Here is a 20363-nt window from a genome sequence, read left to right as displayed (position 1 = left end):
TGTATTGGTCTAAATCTAAAAAGAGGACGACACTGAAAAGGAACCAATGTAAATTATTATGCCTAGATAAAAAAAATAAACTTTGCAGGCACAAAATAAAGAAGTCATGGCCCTACATCAGTTTGCATTTGGGAAAAAAAAAAGATCTTGGAATTTCCATGAACTGTAAGCTCAATATGACTCAACAGTATGAAATGGGAATTTAAATAAGAGAATATCACCTTGGGTTTCGTTGAAAGCCATAGCATACAAGAATAAGAAAATGATTATCCTGCTGTCCTTGGTACTAGTCAGAGCAGATGTAGAATATTTTGTCCAGTTCTGGGTCTTACCTTTTAGGGAGCACACTGACAAGCTGGAGATATAGAGTATGGCAACTGGGTGAGTGATGGGGTTCTAGATTATTTCCACATAAAAACTGATTGATAGTTCTTTATAGCTCTTTAGCCTAGAGAAGCAAAGACTCTGGTGAATAATTATATTCTCTCTTCCCCTCTTCTCCACTACCAGAATATTCATTCCTTGATGCTAGGTGTTGTTTGTACTTTATGTTGGAAGGAATAAGGAGGGAGAGAAGGAAGGGATGGAGGGGGGAAGGAAAAAGAAAGGGAGGGAGGAAGAAAAAAGGGAAAGAGGAAGGAAAAGGGAAAGAAAGAAAGAAAAACAGAAAGAGAAAGGAAGAAAAAAGAAAGATGAGTGATAAAGAATAATGAGAGAAAAAAGGGAAAATGAGAGAGAGAAGGAAATATGAAAGAGAGGAGAGATGAAAGAAAGAAATAGGAGAGAATGAAAGAGAGAAGGATGATCAAGAAAAAGGAGAGAGAAAGAAATATAAAAAGTAGAGAAAAAAGAAAGGGAAAATAAAGGTGAGAGAGAAAGAGAGAGAAAGAGAGAGAGAGAGAGAGAGAGAGAGAGAGAGAGAGAGAGAGAGAGAGAGAGAGAATGAACTAGCAGTTACCTGCATAGAAATGTAAGTTAATTTCATGGGATCTAATGAAATTACCAAGAGGGAAGAGAAAAGCCCTGGAGTTCTCCCACAGAAAAGTGTGGGGTATAGATGATAAAGAAAAGGAGATTGATGAATGGTCCAATAAGTAAAAGACGAACTAGGAAAGAATACCCAGGAGGCATATTAACCATGTCCATACTACTAGGACTTCATTTGATTCATATCCTTGGGAATTCTGCTTGATCTCCAAATGCTTAAGTTTAAAAGTTTCACCTTTCAAAAATAATATAATTTTCATTTGACTTCTGAGTTTTCATCACACTTCTGCCTCTTGATTCTCCTTGTACTGGGAATCCAGTCTCCTGTAGTGGGTTGTAAGTTCCTTTAGGGTAGAGGCTATTACATGCTTGTCTCTCTACCCTACCACCATTCTTGGCACATTGTAGATTCTTAGTAAATGCTGAGAGTAATGATAGATTAACTGATCAATTAGTTGCTTTTTTTTTCAGCCAAAGACAAGGTTTATTAGAACATCAGTCATATTGGGCAGACTCTTAAGGAGTCTGAACATTAGTAAGCTATTGACTAGATTATAAGAATCTGAGCAGTTGCTAGATTTTAAGAATTGGAGCCTGATTGGTTGATTTCTGAAACAAAGAAAAGAACATGGTACTGTGCTATCTTTTCTTACAATCCAGGAAATTGAATCTACATTGGAATCCAGAGGAGTTAATTTACCATATTGTTCGCTACAAATTTGGGAGTTTTAAATTTGGCAACATTTAGAATAACTTAGTGCATCCCAAGAACTCTATTTTTGAAATGGTAGTAGGTTAAAAGATAGTGTTATTCTCCTAATGCTATTGGTTAAGTGAAGAAGAAACTCTCTGACTTTGGATAGACTCTCAGTTGGATAACAGAATAGGAGATATTTCATTACACTTTATCATTTTAAAACATTGTATATGTGCCTCATTTGATACTTACTATAATCTTGGGAGATGAGTTTTATAGTCTTGGAGTTAGGAAACCGTCAGTTAAAATCTTGCTTTTGATAAAAACTGGTGACATGACTCTTGACAATCAACTTAACCTCCCGATTTGCTAAATGTAGATAATAACACCAGAAATTTTTACATTATAGGATTATAGATTTGTTGTGAAACTTTACATATATGTGTGTGTGTGTGTATTTCACATGCATGGGTGTATGTAAATATATGTGTATGTGTATAATGCATATATAATATAAACATATAAATTTATATAAAAGCCTATAAAATGTTTTATATACATATATATATAAATACACACACACACACACACACACACACACACACACACACACACACACACACATATATATATATAACTAATGTTATGCCAATGGAAGAGACAATGTCCAGCAGGAGGAGAACTAAGAGACAGAAGTGTCATGAAATCCCAGAAGTCAAATTAATTGTATTACTTTTAAACATATAAGAGTACCCAACAAAGCATTTGGAAAGAAAGTGGAATGTCCAGGGGAATGAACTATCCTTCCTGGGAACTCTCTCATCTTTGGTGTACATATATACACACAAACATGAATATACATATATGCATGCATAAAAATATATGCATGTGTATATATGCAAATATGCATATTCATATTTACGTATTTGTAAATCTAGATATATGTGTATGTGTGCATATAGAATCTAATCTCTTCTGTTACATCTCACTCTTCTCTTCTGGATCATACGTGTCCCACATCTTTATGTGGAAGGACCCCAGGGCTCTTCTCTTCCTTCTTGGTAATTTTATCAGAATCCATGGAATCAACCATCATCTCTATGAAGAGCACTCTTAGATCACTGTCTGTCTGTACACATGGTTTTGCACTGTATAAAGGTTGCCTAGATTAATGAATATTCTTGTCTTGTCACCAATTATAGTGCCCAGATCTCAAATGAGGCGAGATCTTAGAGACCATTAATTTCCATCTCCTCATTTTATAATTGGAGAAACTGAGACCTAGGTAAATGAAGAAACTCATTCAGGTTAGAAGAAGGTTCAAAAGCAGGTATCTTGTGACTCTCAATTTAGTCACTTATCTACCATATCTCACTTTCTCTGAGAAAGGGTGAATGGTCATAACCAAGACCTAAGGTCCAGCACATAGTTTATTCACAGAGATAGGGATAGGGATTAGACCCATAATGTTATTGTTATAGGAGATTCCTAAGTAAGGAAACTCCCAATACCAATGCAGATTGGTACATTAACTCAACTTAGAGTGAAAAAGCTGCCTTAAGGCACAAGGTATTTGAGAAACTTGCCCAGAGACAGTCAGTATATGTCAGGGACAGGACTCAGACTCAGGTCTTCCTGCTTTTAAGGTTGTATCTCTGTCCACTATGCCAAGCCGCTTCTAAAACAATCTCTTCACATACTGTACCTAAGTCAATGAGAAAAGGAAAGTCAAATCCAGAGGTGAGATTGGGCCAGGGCCATTCTAGATGGCTTCAGTATTTTTTCAAGTTAACCTGGTCTAGGTTAACATCTCTTTCATAAGGCCCTGGATCTGGTGCCTTTCTGGGATAGCAGGGAAGCAGATGGCCTCACTGGTGTCAATGCACAAATGAGTAATAGTTCCTAGGATGAAAGGGGAGCTGGCTGCCTTGGAAGCATGGGCTCAGCGTTAACCTGGCTGGTGGATGATCTCAGCGGAGATGAGAGAGGGTCACCATGCTAGGCCCATGACATTGTGCCTGGGGAATGTGGCCCAAGGCAAACAAATGTCTTCGCCCACGCTCTCTTGCCCATTCTGGGACCTGGCAGCTGTTAGCATGACTGATGGGTGACACCCAGCAACCTGCACACATGATCCCTTTTAGTTTTCACCCACTGCTTTCCCAATCCATCAAAGGAACCTGCTGAAAGAGGAGGGAAAGGGAAACACACACACACCTAGCCCATGCAGGCAACACAACAGGAGGGCAATGCATCACTCCCACTTAGAAGTGTGACAAAACCCTTGGCCTGCTCCAGAGCTTCCTCCTACTCAAATCCCCTAGATGGGCTTCTAAGCTTTACAAGCTGATTAAAAGGATGGGGATACTTGCTACCTAGTAAAACCTTGGCCTCTGCAATTATCACCTTGCTCTTACAAAAGAGCCCAATGGTAAAGGCAATGCTTCCCATCTGGTAAAGCCTGTTTTTCCTGCCTATGGGTTTCTGTAACTCTATGGCTCTGGGAGATGGTGCTCTGTTACTCAAAGATTTACCTAAAGGTTTGTGGCTGAGACAGTTTCTTGAGCACCCCCTCTTTTGCAAGGACATGTGCTTTGTAGGAGTTCGGGGAGTATGTGGAAGGAACTGATCTCATTGCAGCCTATTGATCCTTCTCAGATCCTGTCCATGTCCTCCTGTGACCACCTCTAAAAGGCTTTCACAACTCAGATTGACAAGAATGTATTGTGCCTAGTGTGATAAGAATTGTTTTGGGAGTGGACAGACAAAAAGAAAAAAAACCTGACAGTTTTTTCCCCTCAAGGAGCTTACAGTCAACAGCACTGACATGCTTGTAATAAATCCCTGATTTGTTGGTTAGTGGGCTCTTTGGGCTTCTTTATAGCAGTGACATTTTATCAATTAAAATTTTCTAAGGAATGACCATTTAAGTAACTCTTTATCTCGATCCATCTCCTGTTATTTAGCACCAAGAATCTGCACACATGAATGACTTTAGAGCTGCTGATATGGCCCACAGTCTTCTCATTCACATTCTTTCTTCTAAGTCAGTGTTGACTTTCACCTTTTTCTCCCACTAGACAAGAGTCGGATTGCTCTCAGGCAGCTGATTCTGAAATATCTCCTTTGGAAGTGGCCAGTAGATTCCTGTTAAGGAGTGGTAAGCTTCATTCCCTGGTCATCTTCTTCAGCCCCTTGTTGAAAAATGAATTTGTGATTCCTCAAGAATTCTTAGAATTCCTCACGAAACTTAGAATTCTGCATGTTCCATATGACTTTTATGGACTGTTCCCACTTCCAACTCTGAACCAAAAAATTTCAGCATATTTTTCACCATATTCCCCTGTGCCTGGATAAGGCTTCCTGTATGCATTTTTGTTTCTGTGGACTTTCAGATATCTTCCTTGCTTGGAAGTTCTCAAGTTGTCTTGCCTAAGTTTACAATGGGACAGCCATTAAAAGCAGTAGCATGTAGACTCCACGAGTTACCTAGTCATTTGGAAATTCTTCCATATTGTGAATAAAGAGATACGGAATGTCAGAGTGCTGAGTCAGCTTTGAAACCTGGGGCACCTGGGTTCACCCCATTTTGTGACATATACTGGCTGTGAGGCCAGACAAGTCACTTACCCCCTGGGTGCTCCAGCAGTTCTCTAGGACCAGACGTTACAGTTAACAGGTCAACCAGTATTAGTGGAGGGAGTTTCCTCATTCTGGTGTTTCCTATGTTAATGACATCATGGATCAAGTCCCTATCTCCATCTTTGTAAACAAATTCATAGATCCTCTCTTAAAATCCCTTCTCCTTTTTCCTGATGACTTTACTCTCTCAAGGTTACCTCTGCCTCGCTTTTGAATTTAAATGGCAGTAAACAATTTAAGAATTTTTGATGCTATGAGATGCATTGATAATAGGCAAGTGTTTGCAAAAACATTTCAATATTTTAATGGAACCAAAATCTCATGGATTTGCCTACTTTCTCAGTCTTTACAAATGGCAATGCCCTGGCTATGGCTTGTCATCCTAGGTAGTTCCTCTCCATGTTTGTGGGCATAGAAGCTTCACCCAGGACTTGGAGGTCTTCCTCTAGGACACCTACATAGCAGTAGAGATGGCAGCCATCTCGTGAACTTCTCTCTTGCTCATCTTACGATGATATTTTTCTTGGCTGATTTCTTCTTTTCTACTTCTTACCTATATTCCATCATGGGAAATATACTGCAGAATACTTCTGACCTCTCTCCCTTCCTCCAATATACCTCTCCACGACCCTTTGTGTCCTCAATGGGTTTTCCCTTTACAGAGATGCTCTAAGATACACAATCCACCATTTCCCAGGGTGGGAGTGGGGCCAACACATGCAATAACAAAATAGATCTCCCTGCGAGCAGCTTGATTGTTTTTAATAGCCCTAGAGAAGACAATACTTTCCAGTAATTAGTGTCTGGGATCTAACTGCTCATTTCCTATGGACTTCACTGTTTTTGGATTTATCTGGATCTTTCCATCAGGCTTTTATGCCCCAGGAAGCTCATCACTGGGAAATCTCATCGTTCTGCAAGATTGAATCAGCCTTAATACCCACAGCTCATCAGTATTCTTTGAATCTTAGCAGCTCACTACTTCCCCCTCACCACCACTCCCAGGGCCAACAGACTGAAGTCAGATCCTTCCTGCACACAGCAGCTCTTCAGGGACTTGAAAACATTTCTGTCTCCTCTGAGACTTCTCTTCTGGTGAGTGAGCACTGCCTACTCTATCGAACAACCCTCACACAGAAATATGTTCTTTAGATTGTGAGCTCCTTGGGAGTGTAGAATGTTGTCAGATTTATATTTCTAACTCTCAGCCCAGTGCCTATACCAGAATGTGAAAAATTCATGTGGATTGCTTGTTTTCACCTTCTTCAGCTCTCCTCTCCTACAAACAAGAAATACAGTGTGATGGCAATGCTGGTGAAAAGGGACAGTTATAGGGAGGACTGCACCATGAAGTCCTCTAGCAGGCACAGCTGATGAGTTTCCCTTGTGTCAGAGGAAGGAGATTGTTGGAATTGATCAGGAGATCTTGAGTATAGTATGAAGCCAGACATTTCTAGCCTGGATTTTCCCAGGTATGAAGAGTCCCCCAAACAATACAGTACCAGGGCACCAGGCATGAAGACTGTACACATCTCAAGTAGATGCAACTTGCCATTCCCACAAGTCTTCTAGATCTGAAAGACCCCTGGAAAAGAGAAGGGAAGGGAAAAGGAGGAAAGGGAAGAGAAGGGAAGGAATTTTTACAACCATACACTTTGAAATATGAGAATTCATCTTCTTACCTTTAGGTTTATTCAGTTTTTTAATTTATGGGCTTATATACATCCACATATATACATATATGCATACACACATATGCAGGTACTTTAGATATGTGGTTGTTTTATATGTTCCTAATCTTAGTAGACTTTCCTATTCTCCCTGAGATAGCAGCACAAAATTGAACCAGAAATTTTGATCCTTAGTGATCGACTATGACATGTGAAATCATGTGAAGGACAGAATGTGTTTCCTTTAAAAAAGTCCTTTACTTGCAAAGAAGTCCATGTCCATGTCTGTCTCTGTATGCATTTGTGCTAAATCTCTAGGCGAGATAAGCAGGATGGAACATGAGTTGCTTGCATTGGTCTCTTCTGTTTAACATGTAGAAGTCCTTTCCAAATCAAGCCTTCTTGGCAGGTGAGTTTGATGAGACCGTTACTTAACTTGCTCAGTAAATAGGCTTGTGTGATTAAGTCTGGAAGGCCTGGTTATATGACAGCAGAAGTCGAAATGAGCTGTGTGCTGGTGTCTTTAGGGCAGTCATAGCTGTTTTCATAAAATGAATGTTGGAAGAAGCCCAATCCTCCACTTACCTTCAAATGATCTCAGTGAAAAATCACAACCTTTCCTCCACAGACAGATAGGAACTTTGTTTAACTCCATATTTGGGAGCAGACAATGGGGTTGGGCAAGGCAGATAGGAGGGTTGTTTTTAAGTCACATCTATAGAAAGGTTTTTGATTTATTTTCAAGGAAATGAATGGTGTATTCTATTCTAGGCACCCTACTTTAGGAAGGCTGTTGGCAAGCTACACTGCAGTAATTGAGGGCAAACCAGAAGAGAATGAGCTCTCTGATGGCTCAAAACTGGATTGAGTTTGAGGTATTGATTATGTTGAGCCTAGAGAAGGGCAGACTTATGGTCACATGAGAGTTGTCTTGTACTATTTGGAAAGATATGATATGGAATAGGAATTGGAAGGAAGAATTAATCATAGCTGTCCAAAACTACAGTCTTCCCCAGGGGCTAAGTCCCCAATCACCCACCTTGTTCACAGGAAGCTAAATGACCATTTGTTGGGTGTGTAATAGTGGGGCATCATTTCAGGTATGTGGTGGACAAAGTGACCTCTGTGATTGTTCCTAATATTGAAAATTAGTGATTCAATAAGGAACAATGTGTGGAAGTGGCAGAGTGGCATATTTAGTCTGAATGTAAGGGGTCACAGGGTTAAAAAATGGAGTATTGGATTTCCTAATAATCACATCTCTCCCAAAATACAATGGATGGCTTCACGATATTGTGGGGTCCCTATTGCTGGGGACTTCTGGGAAAAGTCTCAATGGCCATTTACCAGAAGTGTAGATTCTTAGGGGTTCTAGGTTGGACTACATTGATATTGAAGTCCATTCCAAATTCCCAATTTAGTAGTTTTATGAACTAGGAGTTCAAGTGTGGACAGTGCAAATAAACCAGTTTAGGTTTCATGGCATGAAAATTTCCTAACTTTGTGAACTTTTCTAAAGCAGATGGGCTCCTAGAGAAATAGTGGGTTTTCCCTCATTGAAAGCCTCCAACTGGCAAAGTTGAAGTGACTGATTATTTGTTGGATATGTGGTAGGAGGGATTCTTGGTCAGATACAGTTTGCATTAGCTATGGTCAGAGGGCACTTCTAACTCTGAGATCCTGTTATGCTGTGAAATCTCTATGAAGCTCTAGATATCAAATAAATAAACTAATGGAGAAATCATTTGAGCTAGACATAACTACAGAAGTGGAGCACACCCTTTTCAACTTACCTAAATTTTCTAGGTTTTCTTTTTTTATTTTTTTCTAAACTGTATAAATGTAAGATCACATTCTTTTCTCTAAGTTCATATTTTGTCTTATGTGAGTGGCTTCCCAGCTGGTAACAGTGAAATGCTGGGAAATCACTTTACCTCAAGGCCTCAGTGTACTTATCTGTAAAATGGTTTTATATGCAAACACATACACTTTGGTTCCCTGAAAATGAATGTAATAATTATTAGGTATAGGCAAATATCCTGAAATCAAATTCTATTATATCCTTCTATGGATTTTAAAATTTATAATTAATATTTAAGGTGCCAAATTGAACTCTGTTATGTTAACATAGCACCCCTTTAGAGGGGTCGCAGAATCCCTGAGGATGGCTCCCCTTGGTTCTGTGGGTATATAATACTTAAACTATAGTTCATGACCCTACAAAAATGTATTTACCTTTAGAAAATCAGCCATCAGGGCATGATAATTTCAACAGAAAAGCATTTTCTGAAATAGAAGAACAAGATTTAAAATATTATATTTCCCCTTCCTCAAAAAATTTAGGGAACACCTACTCCCACCAATCTAGACAAACTCACTGGCGATGGTTATCAAATGTAGTACCTTCACTCTGTTTATTATTTCCTATATATCCTGTATATAACTTGCTTCGTATATATTGGTTTGTATGTTGTCTACCCAATTACATTATAAACTCTTTGAAGCTAGGGACCAGCTATTACTTCTGTTTGTGCCTGGCATATAGTATTTGCTGAATAAATGTTTCTTTATGATGATTGGGCTCACATGTGATGGGGCTCACACACAAGAGAGATGTGATGGATGAACTTTCACCTCTGTGCCTGAGTAAAGTGAGTCACTCCTGGGGTGAGACAATTTAACTGTATGCATTGCTCTGCCAGAGATGCTTATTCTTCTCTCTACAGAGCCTGTCACTCTGCTGTTGGCAGTGGTCTCGGCTACCTCAAGATTGAATCAGCTGAAGTCCTTGGAAGGGACAAGCCAGGGAATGGCCATGCTCTTTCTGAAATAACTAGAACCCTTAACTTAGAAACAATGGGAATTGTCCGTTCTGCTTTTTGAGCATCTCAGTTATGAGGACTGCCATCTTCTGAGCACCAGAATCTAAGCTCCAAATGTTCTTTACTTGTGACTCTCTCTTTGCAGAAGATTAGGGTTCTTGAAATTATGGCTTGAATTCCCCTTAGGCCATATGCAATTACATATAGGCTATAGCAATAGGCAGGTCCAGTTGGTTCTACCCCTTCCAGTATATGTTACAGCATCCAACTCATGCTATACGCATGCCTGTGCCTCTAACCATGTGATTCTGCTGCAAGCTTGCTGCAGAGGGAGAGGAAAAGAAATCAATCTCCCTCCAATTCTCTGCATTTTGCAGAAGATCTGGGCAAAATCTTTGAAGGCTGTGCTTGCTGATTTCCCAACTAACTGCCCAAGGCTGGTCATCCCATTTGTAAACTTGCAGTTACTCTTGTTGCCCATGTCCCGGGGAGAAAGCACCGAGGCAGTCCAAACTTAGGAAAAAATCTATTGTCCCTCCCTGTCCTCATTTACAGTCCTTTCATAGACAAAGATGACTACTCAAAATCTGATACCCTTACACACTGCTATTGGACCACATAAAGTCTGCCACATTGGAATTTGGTCAAGGAAACTGTGAGATTTAAGTGATCCTGGGTGCCTTTAGCAAGTCCCAAAATTGTTATGTGATTCAATCAATATCCCCTGGTTCTTGACTCTACTAACAACTTATCTGCCTCCAGACTATTCTTATTCTTAAAGTTGTGTGGAAGACTGCAGCAAGAAGGTTGATTTGTTGTATGTTGAGCTTTCATAGTCAATTTGATTTAGTCAGCAATATAAAGATAGATAGATAGATAGATAGAAAGATAGATAGATAGATAGATGGATAGATAGATAGAAAGATAGATAGATAGATGGATAGATAGATACACGTACAGATAGAGATAGAGATATGTATATGTACATCTGTATATATGTATGTATGTGTACATATATTTTTATCTTCCAAATGTAATAACATTTGCTTTGAATTTATTTCAATTGACTTCAATCATCACTGTTACAAAAGAGCAGTGTAATAAAATCTGAACAGATCATAGGATAAATTATGAGATGATGATTCAAGTGGGAAAATTGTCAGGGGGGAATTCCTTTAGGAACCATGATACTTCCAAGCATTGAAAGGTTTCTTTAGAGATCGTTGGCAATTTAGAAAGTGGTGACAGAGTGGAGGATCTCAGAACTGGGATTGTAGGAACCTTTTCTAATTGAAGGTCAACTCAATATGGGAAGGACAACATTTGTGAAATTACAGTGAAAAAAAATTTCAAAATGGCTATACATTCTACTTTGTAGCAACACATTTATGGCATAAGACCATGTAGACCTATACCGCCAATGATTTTTAGCCTTGATAACAAATTTAAAATTATTTTAATGAAACAATAACTTACTGATTTTAGGGATCTTGACTGTCTCCATGAGATGAGGACTTCATGGGAGGACAGCAATCAAATGCAAAACATGAATTTTCAAACTCTGGAGTCATAAACACAATGTCAAAGGAGATTGTTTTATAAACATCTAAACCTGAAATTCCCTGCCCTACAGAGCAAGTCTGAGTAGGGGTTGGAGGAAGAATTGAGCTATTCCATATGAAGTTATTTTCCAGGTAAATGAAGCTTTCTCTTTTGTAGAGAAACAATTTTGTTTTCTCCATGTAGAAGAAAAAAATAATTCTTAGAAATTCTCCTTGTCTTCTTAACCAAAATACACTTACCTATAGTTATCATGATAAGCAAAGAATGACAGGACTTTAGCACTGAAGGGGCTCTTAACAGTGAAAACATCTTAGGATCATAGAGTTAGAGAAAGGATCCTGAAAGTCATCTACCTAAAACCAAGCCTAGATTTAGGAGACAAACTTAGACATGCATCAGGGCCAGGCAAATAAGGTAAGTGGAAGAGCCAGCTAATACCAATAATGGTGAGAATTAAATTGAATGGAGGTGGTATTTTCTACACTGCCCATGGCCTGTAGGCCACAGACTCATAGATTTAAAGCTTGGAGAGTTCAAAGGCACCAATTAAAACAACTCTCATATTTACAGGTGAGGAACAAAAGGACAAAAGAGATGAATTAACTTGACTTTCAGATAGAAAGTCACAGAATTAGGTTGTGATTTGATTTGAACTTCAAAAGCAAGTCTTTGTCCACTGGACTATATCATCTCTTATTCCTTAGTCTGTCATAGACAGAACCCATTTCTCAGAATAAAAGGAGCAAAGGTTACAGATCAGTTCAAAGTGGGACCTTCTTGCTTGGGTTCACAGCTCATTCTCTATCATGTGGGATATTTTTGTAAAGTATCTAGTGGGAAATGCAAACTGCCTTTCTAGTGTTACTGCGAGCAGGATTTGGGTCCAAACATGCCAACCCTCTAAAGGCAGTAACCAAGCATTTCTGATGACTCCAAGGCAGCCCATTGGCCATGAGTTTCCCCCACTCCATCCAATGATATTCTCTCACTCCTGGAATTACCAGTATCTCAGTGCCTGAGAATGCATCATGGGGGGTTTACATCATCCCCATATTTCTGGACACAGAATGTCAAAGACATTATGAACTCAGAGGACGGCTGTTCAGACAGTGTCAGACCTACCCCACCAGCTGCTTTTTCAAAGGTTTCTTTCCATTCAACACCAGTTTAAAATAATGACTGGGTGCTGCTTAACACTTCCTTGAGAGAAATAGTTTAAAGGTAATCAGAGCAAGTAGAAATAAGTGTGTGAAGAGTTCTAGGCCAACAGCCAGAGACCATCTGATCTAGTCCAGGCTCTGACCTTTCATAGATATGCAACCTTGGGCCAGTATCTTCACCTTTGAAGTTCTCAGCTACTTCATAGTAAAAGAGGGGTTAAAATGATTACTTTGGGAGATTGGGGTCAAGATAGTGGAGAGAAGCCAGGAAGTTGCCTGAGCTCTCCCCAGTTTCCCTCAGAAACAACCTTAAACCAAGCCTCTAAATAGATTCTGTAGCAACAAAACCCACAGAAAGAGTGGAGCAATTTTCCAGTTTGGGATAACTTAGGATAACCCAGGAAAGGTCTGTCTCACTTGGGTGAAAGAGGAGTACATCCCAGCACAGATGGTGTCCAGCAAGCCAGTGGGAGGCTCTTAGCCACAACACAGATAAGCAACAAAAACCCCTTCATCCTGTCTCAGCAGTCCAGTGGCACAGCAGGCCAGCTGTGAGGCATCCAGTCTGCTTCAGAGGGCAAAGTGCCAGCCCCATAACCCCAGCAAACTAGGTGCAGCTAGACTGAGAAACCCCAGCTCAGTGGGTAAGCCATCAGCCCCTGAGTCCCCAGCACAGAAAGTTAGGGAGCAAGGCACTGGCCCCCAGCACAAGAAGCTTGAGACTGTGCCCCCATGCATCAAGAGCAGAGGTCAACTTTAAAAGTCACCAAATAGTCTGCAAAATGAGCAAAAAAAAAATAGAGAAAAGCCCTGAACATAGAAAGCTACTATGACAACAGGGAAGATCAAAACAGAAACCCAGAAGAAGACAATAATGTAAAAAGGCCTACATGTGAAGCCTCAAAAGGGAATATGAATTGATATCAAGCCCAAAAAGTCTTGCTGGAAGGAATTTTAAAAATCAAATAAGAGATCTCAAAGAAAAAAATAGGAAAAGAAAGAAAAGTTATGTGAGAGAGAGTCAAAAGTCTGGAAAAGAAAGTAGAAAAATTGAGTGAAGAAAACAATTTCTTAAAAAATATAATTGACAAAATGAAAAAAAATTCAAAAATCCACTGAAGAAAACAACTCCTTTTTAAAAGTAGAATTGGCCAAATGGAAAAAGAGGCACAAAAGCTAACTGAAGAAAATAACTACTTAAAAATTAGAACTGGGCAAGTGAAAGCTAATTACTCTTTAAGACATCAAGAATTAGTCCAACAAAATCAAAAGAATGAAAAAAAAAGAAAATGTAAACTACCATGTTGAATAAAAAAACTCAGCTGGGACAAACATTCAGGAAAGTTTATTTATGAATTATTGAACTACCTGAAAGCCATGATTAAAAATAAAAGAGCCTGGACAGCATCTTTCAATAAATTATCAAGGAAAATTGCCCTGATATCCTAGAATCACAGGGTAAAATAGTTATTGAAAGGATCCACTGATCACTTCCTGAAAGAGATACCAAATGGAAACTCTCAGGAATATTATAGTCAAAGTTCAGAATTATCAGGTCAAAGAGAAAATACAACAAGCAGCCAGAAAGAAACACTTCAAATATCAAGGAGCCACAGTAAGAATTATATATGACTTAGCAGCTTCTACATTAAAGGATTAGACATCTTGAAATATGACATTCCAGAAGGCAAAGGAGCTTGGATTACAACTGAAAATCAATTACCAAGCAAAATTGAGCATAATTTTTCATGGTAAAAGATGGGCATTCAATGAAAGAGGTGACTTTTAAACTTTCTGGATAAGAAGACCACAACTGAAAACAAAATTTTATCTTTAAATACAAGGGTCAAAAGAAGCATAAAAAGGTAAACAAGATAGAAAAAAAAAACACATCATTCAACAAAGTTAAACTGTTTACGTCCCTGCTCAGAAGATGATACTTGCAACTCTTGAGAACTGTATCTCTATTAGGGCAGTTAGAAGGAATATACATAGACAGCAGGTGTGGGTATAAGTTGACTTATCCTTCAGTTAAATAAAAAGAAGAAAAAAAAGGAGTAGAAATCCTGATCTCAGACAAAGCCAAAAAAAAAATACAAACCAGATATAATTGAAAGAGATAAGGAAGGAAAGTACATCTTGTTGAATGGTACCATAAAGAATGAAGTAATATCAATACTAAATATCCATGCATCAAGTGGTACTGTCCAAATTCTTAGAAGAGAAGTTAAGTGAGTTACAGTAAGAAATAGATAGCAAACTATAAAAATGTGTGACCTCAACCTCCCCCTCTGAGAACTAGATAAGTCAAACAGCAAAATAAACAAGAAAGAATTTAAGGAGGTGAATGGAATTTTAAGGAAAAACTAGATATGATAGACCTCTAGAGAAAATTGAATGGGGCTAGAAAAGAACATACCTTTTTCTCAGGAACTCATTGCACCTAGACAAAAATTGACCATGTATTAGGGCATAAAAACCTCATAATAAAATTCAGAAAAGCAAAAATATTAAATGCATCATTTTCAGATCATGATGGCAAAAAATTACGTGCGATAAAGGGACATGGTAAGACAGACTAAAAATTAATTGGAAACTGAATTATCTAATCCTAACGAATGAGTGGATCAAATAGTCAATAATTTCATCAAAAAGAATGACAATAATGAGACAATGTACTAATATTTCTGGGATTCAGAAAAAGCAATTCTTAGCTGAAATTTTATCTCCAAATCATTATATAAACAAAATACAGAGCAGAACAATGAATTGTGCATGCAAGTAAAAAAGCTAGAAAAGAAACAAATAAAAAATCTCCAAATAAATACCAAATTAAAAATTCTGAAAAGCAAAGTAGAGACCAATAAAGTTGAAAGTAAGAAAACTTTTGAACTAATACAGAAAATTAAGAGCTGGTTTTATGAAAAAATAAACCTTTGATTAATTTGATTTAAAAAAAGGAAATTATAGCAATAATGAGAAATATTTTGCCCAACTGTATGCCGATAAATCTGACAATCTAAACAAAATGGATAAATATTTACCAAAATATTAATCACCCAGATTAACAGAAGATTAAATAAAATACTTAACTAACCCCATTAAAATTAATAAGCCATCAATGAATTTCCCAAGGGGTTATAAAAGCTATAGGGCCAGGTGGATTTATAAACAAATTCTACCAAACATTTAAAGAAAAATTATTTCCAATTCTTTGTAAACTATTTGGGAAAATAGGCCAAGAAAGAGTCCTACAAAATTTTGTTTGTGACACAAATATGGTACTAATACCTAAACTGGGAAAAGGCAAAACAGAGAAAGAAAATTATAGACTGATTTCCCTAATGAATATTGATGCAGACATTCTAAATGAAATATTTGCGAAGAGATTAGAGCAATTTATCACCAGGATAATACCCTATGATTAGGTGGAATTTATAACAGGAATGAAGGGCTGGTTCAATACTAGGAAAACTATCAGTACAGTTGACCGTAGCAATTAGAAAACTAACAGAAATGATATAATTTTATCAATTTTCATAAAAAGTTTTTGATAAAATACAATAGCCATTCTTATTAAAAACACTGGACAGCATAGGAATAAATGGAATTTTCCTTAAAATAAATAATATCTATATAAAATGATAAGAAAGCATTATACATAATGGGGATAAGTTAGAAGCTTCCCCAGTAAGATGAGGGTGAAACAAGGATGCCCATTCTGACTACTATTATTCAATATTGTACTAGAAATTGTAGCTTTAACAATGAGAAGGAAAATAAATTGAAGACAAGAGAAACTGAAGACAATAAGGAACCAGAACTATCCCTCTGTTCATATGACATGATGGTATACTTAGAGAATCCTAGAGAATCAACTCAAAATAATTGAAACAATTAAAAATTTTAGCAAAAGTATAAAATAGACCACAGAAATCATCAGCATTACCAACAAAACCCAGCAGCAAGATATAGAAAGATGAATTGCATTTAAAATAACTGCATGTAATAGAAAATATTTGGGAGTCTACCCGCCAAAACAAACCCAGGAATTGTATGAACCAAATTACAAGACACTTTTCACATAAATAAACTCAGAGGTAAGTAATGGGAAATTTATCGATTGCTCGTTGGTAGGCCGAGCTAATACAATAAAAATTACAATTCTACCTAAATTAATTCATTTATTCAGTGTAATACCAATCAAGGTACTAAAAAATATTTTGTATAGCAGAAAAAATAATAAAATTCATCTGGCAGAACAAAAAGTAAAGAATATCAAGGGAATTAATGAAAAAAAAATTCAAAGGAAGTTGTCCTAGTCATACCATATCTAAAACTGTATTATAAAACAGCAATCATCAAAACTATTTGATACTGGTTTTCCGGCAGTGAAGATCTCTCCGTGCCACCATGCCTCTCACCAAAGTTCTCTTACACCCCTCTCCCGAGGAGGAGAAGCAGAAACACAAGAAGAAGTGCCTGGGGCCGAGTCCGAACACATATTTCATGGACATAAAGTGCCAGGGTGCTATGAAATCACCACTTTCTTCTGCCACGCACAAACAATGGTTGTCTGTGTGGGATGCTCCACTTTGCTCTGTCAATTGGAGGAAAGGCAAGATTTACAGAAGGATCCTCCTTCAAATGGAAGAAGCACTAATGACTGAATCAAGACAATTGAGAAACTGTAACGCATAAAACAAACTTGATATAAAAAAAAAAACCTATTTAATACTGCCTAAGAAATAAAGTGGTGGATCAGTGGAATTATTTAGTTACATAAGACACAGTAGTAAATGACAATAATAATCTACTATTTAATAAACCCAAAGACTCTAGCTTCTGGGATAAGAATAAACTATTTTACAAAAACTCCTGGGAAAACTAGAAAATAGTATGGCAGAAACTAGGCACAGAAGAACATGCCACATCATATACCAAGATAATATCAAAATGGGTACATGCTTTAGACATAAAGCAAATTAAGAGAATAAGAAATAATTCTACTGTTAGTTCTTTGGAAAAGGGAAAAATTTATGACCAAACAAAAGATAGAGAATATTATAAAATGCAAAATGAATAATTTTGATCACATTAAATTTAAAAAATATTTTTGCATTAAAAAAAATGCAACCAAGAAGGAAGGAAAGCAGAATACTCAGAAATAATTTTTACATCCATTGTTTATGATAAAGGCTTCATTTCTCATATGCAGAACGGGGTCAAATTTATAAGACTACAAGTCATTCCATAATTCATAAATGGTCAAAGGATATGAACAGGCAGTTTCACGAAGAAATTAAAGCTATCTATCGTCATATAAAAATGCTCTAAATCACTATTGATCAGAGAAATGCAAATTAAAACAGCTTTGAGGTACCACCTCAAATCACACCTATCAGATTGGCTAATATGACAGAAAAGGAAAATGATAAATGTTGGAGAAGTAGGGAGAAAATTGCAAACACTAATGTATTGTTGGTGGAGTTGTAAACTGATCCAACCATTCTGGAGAGCAATTTTGAACTATGACCAATGGGCTATAAAATTTTGCATACCATTTTATTCAGCCATACCACTACTAGGTATGTATCTCAAAGAGATCACAAAAAAAAGGAAAAGGCTCACTTGTACAGTATATACATACATACATATATATATATATATATATATATATATATATATATATATATATATATATAATATTATACACACACACACACACGTATATATATTTATAGCAGTTCTTTTTTGTGTTGGCCAAGAATTGGAAATTGAAGAGATGTTCATCAATTGGGATGGTTCAACAAATTGTGGTATTGTGATGGAATACTATTGTGCTATTAGAAATGATGAGCAGGATGCTTTCAGAAAAACCTGGAAAGACTTATATGAACTGATTCTGAGTGAAGTGAGTAGAACTAGAACATCGTACAGAGTATCAAGTGACATTGTGCTATGGTCAACTTTGATAGACTTAGCTTTTAGCAGTGCAATGATCTAAGACAGTTCTAAAAGACTCATGATGGAAAATGCTATCCACATCCAGAGAAAGAACTATGGAATCTGAATGCAGATTGAAGCACACTATTTTGTCTTTTTTTTCTTTTCCCGTGGTTTTTCCCTTTTGTTCTGTTTCTTCTTTCACAACATGACTAATGTGGAAATATCTTTACCATGATTATATACATACATATGCATATACATATGCATACACATACACATACACATACATATACATATACATATGCATATACATATGCATATGCATATGCATTTACATATACATATACATATACATACACATACACATACACATACACATACACATACACATACACATACACATATACATATACATATACATATACATATACATATACATATACATATACATATACATATACATATACATATACACATATATACATATATGATTAGATTACATGCTGTCTGTGGGGGAAAAATTTGGAACTCAAAATCTTACAAAAATGAATGTTCAAAATTATTTTTATATGTAACTGGGAAAAATAAAATGCTATTAAGTGGAAAAGAAAACAAAAGAAAAAAAAACAAATGTTGACCTCCAAGTTCATAGGAGCATAGAACTTAGAAACAGAAGAGATGTTAGCGACCCTCTCACATCACAGATAAATAAACTGAGTTCTAGATGTGCAAGAGAACTAACTGCAGGTCACCCAGATCCCAAAGAACTGAGCTCTAACTCCACCTCCAGTAGTCTCATTCCAAAAGCAGTTCTCACAATCCCAGCAGCTGACCTTTATTCTTAAAATCATTCTTGGGTCAAGAGCTGGGTGTGTCTAATCAGAGAAGGCTTTGTAGACCCAATAGTTTGGAGGACAATCTTAATGAGGATATTGTAAGAAAAAAACAACACAACTGATCAATCTAAGACAATTGAAGTTAAAAAAAACCAACTATAAAATTGTTAAGGGACTGCTCTGAAAGCATGGGTCAAATCTGCTGAGCTCTTCTCAGCGTGAAAGGGTTAGGGGAAGCATAGTCCAATGATGAAGGAAGTCTAGGAGGAGCTCGTCTTTCAGGCTTTGCCTAGAAAATTTAGCTAGGATGAGCATGAGGTGGTCCTATTTCAAGAGCACTAACCAAAGTGGTATAACTGAAGCTTGGTCCCCAAGTATGGAAATTTAGAAAGCACTTCTAGCATTCACAATATTTCAGTTGCTGCATTTTACCCTCCTAACACGTCTGCTCAATTCCTTTCTAATCTACCCAGAAATCTCACTATGTCCCAAACTCTGTAGCTTATTCTTGTCCCTATTGAACATTTAATTCCAAGTTGATTTGAGGACAAATCTGCAACTTGCTCTTTGTTCATATCCACTTTTTGAAGCTTGACCAAGGTGGGGGAAATGCTAAGGAACCAAACCTTCCATACTAGAACCTGAGCTCTGAACCTGATTCCCTCAGTTCTGGTAAGTCTTCTTTTGTTCTCTCTTGCTGAAGACCAGCCCTCTATATCTCTTTGCCATTTCTTGTGCAACATACTATAATGCTCATCCAGTACTGTGTCCCCACCCCCATGCTCACCTTTAGCACTCTCTTGTACATTGAATTCCCTCCATTGCAGTGCAAGTTTCTTGAGAGAAGATTGTTTTTCTTTTGTTTGCACTTCCAGCACTTAGCAAAGTATCTGGAGTCTAAGAAACCCTTGAAAATGGTTTATTGACTATCTGGCTGTCTATCTGTCATCTATCTATGATTTATCATCTATCTTTCTGTCATGTATCTATTTCTCTTTCTATCATTTGTCATCTATCTTTTTATCACATCTGTCTAT

General features: G+C 37.2%; 1 pseudogene; it reads left to right on the top strand.

Moving 5' to 3' along the window:
- The first annotated feature begins 16954 nt into the window (after positions 1-16954).
- Positions 16955-17204, top strand: LOC110210237 (small ribosomal subunit protein eS27 pseudogene; annotated as a pseudogene).
- The last annotated feature ends 3159 nt before the right edge of the window (positions 17205-20363 follow it).

Source organism: Phascolarctos cinereus, unplaced genomic scaffold (assembly GCF_003287225.1).
Source record: "Phascolarctos cinereus isolate Bilbo 61053 unplaced genomic scaffold, phaCin_HiC Scaffold_7;HRSCAF=346, whole genome shotgun sequence".
NCBI classification, from domain to species: Eukaryota; Metazoa; Chordata; class Mammalia; order Diprotodontia; family Phascolarctidae; genus Phascolarctos; species Phascolarctos cinereus.
This window is presented reverse-complemented; position numbering and strand designations above follow the sequence as displayed.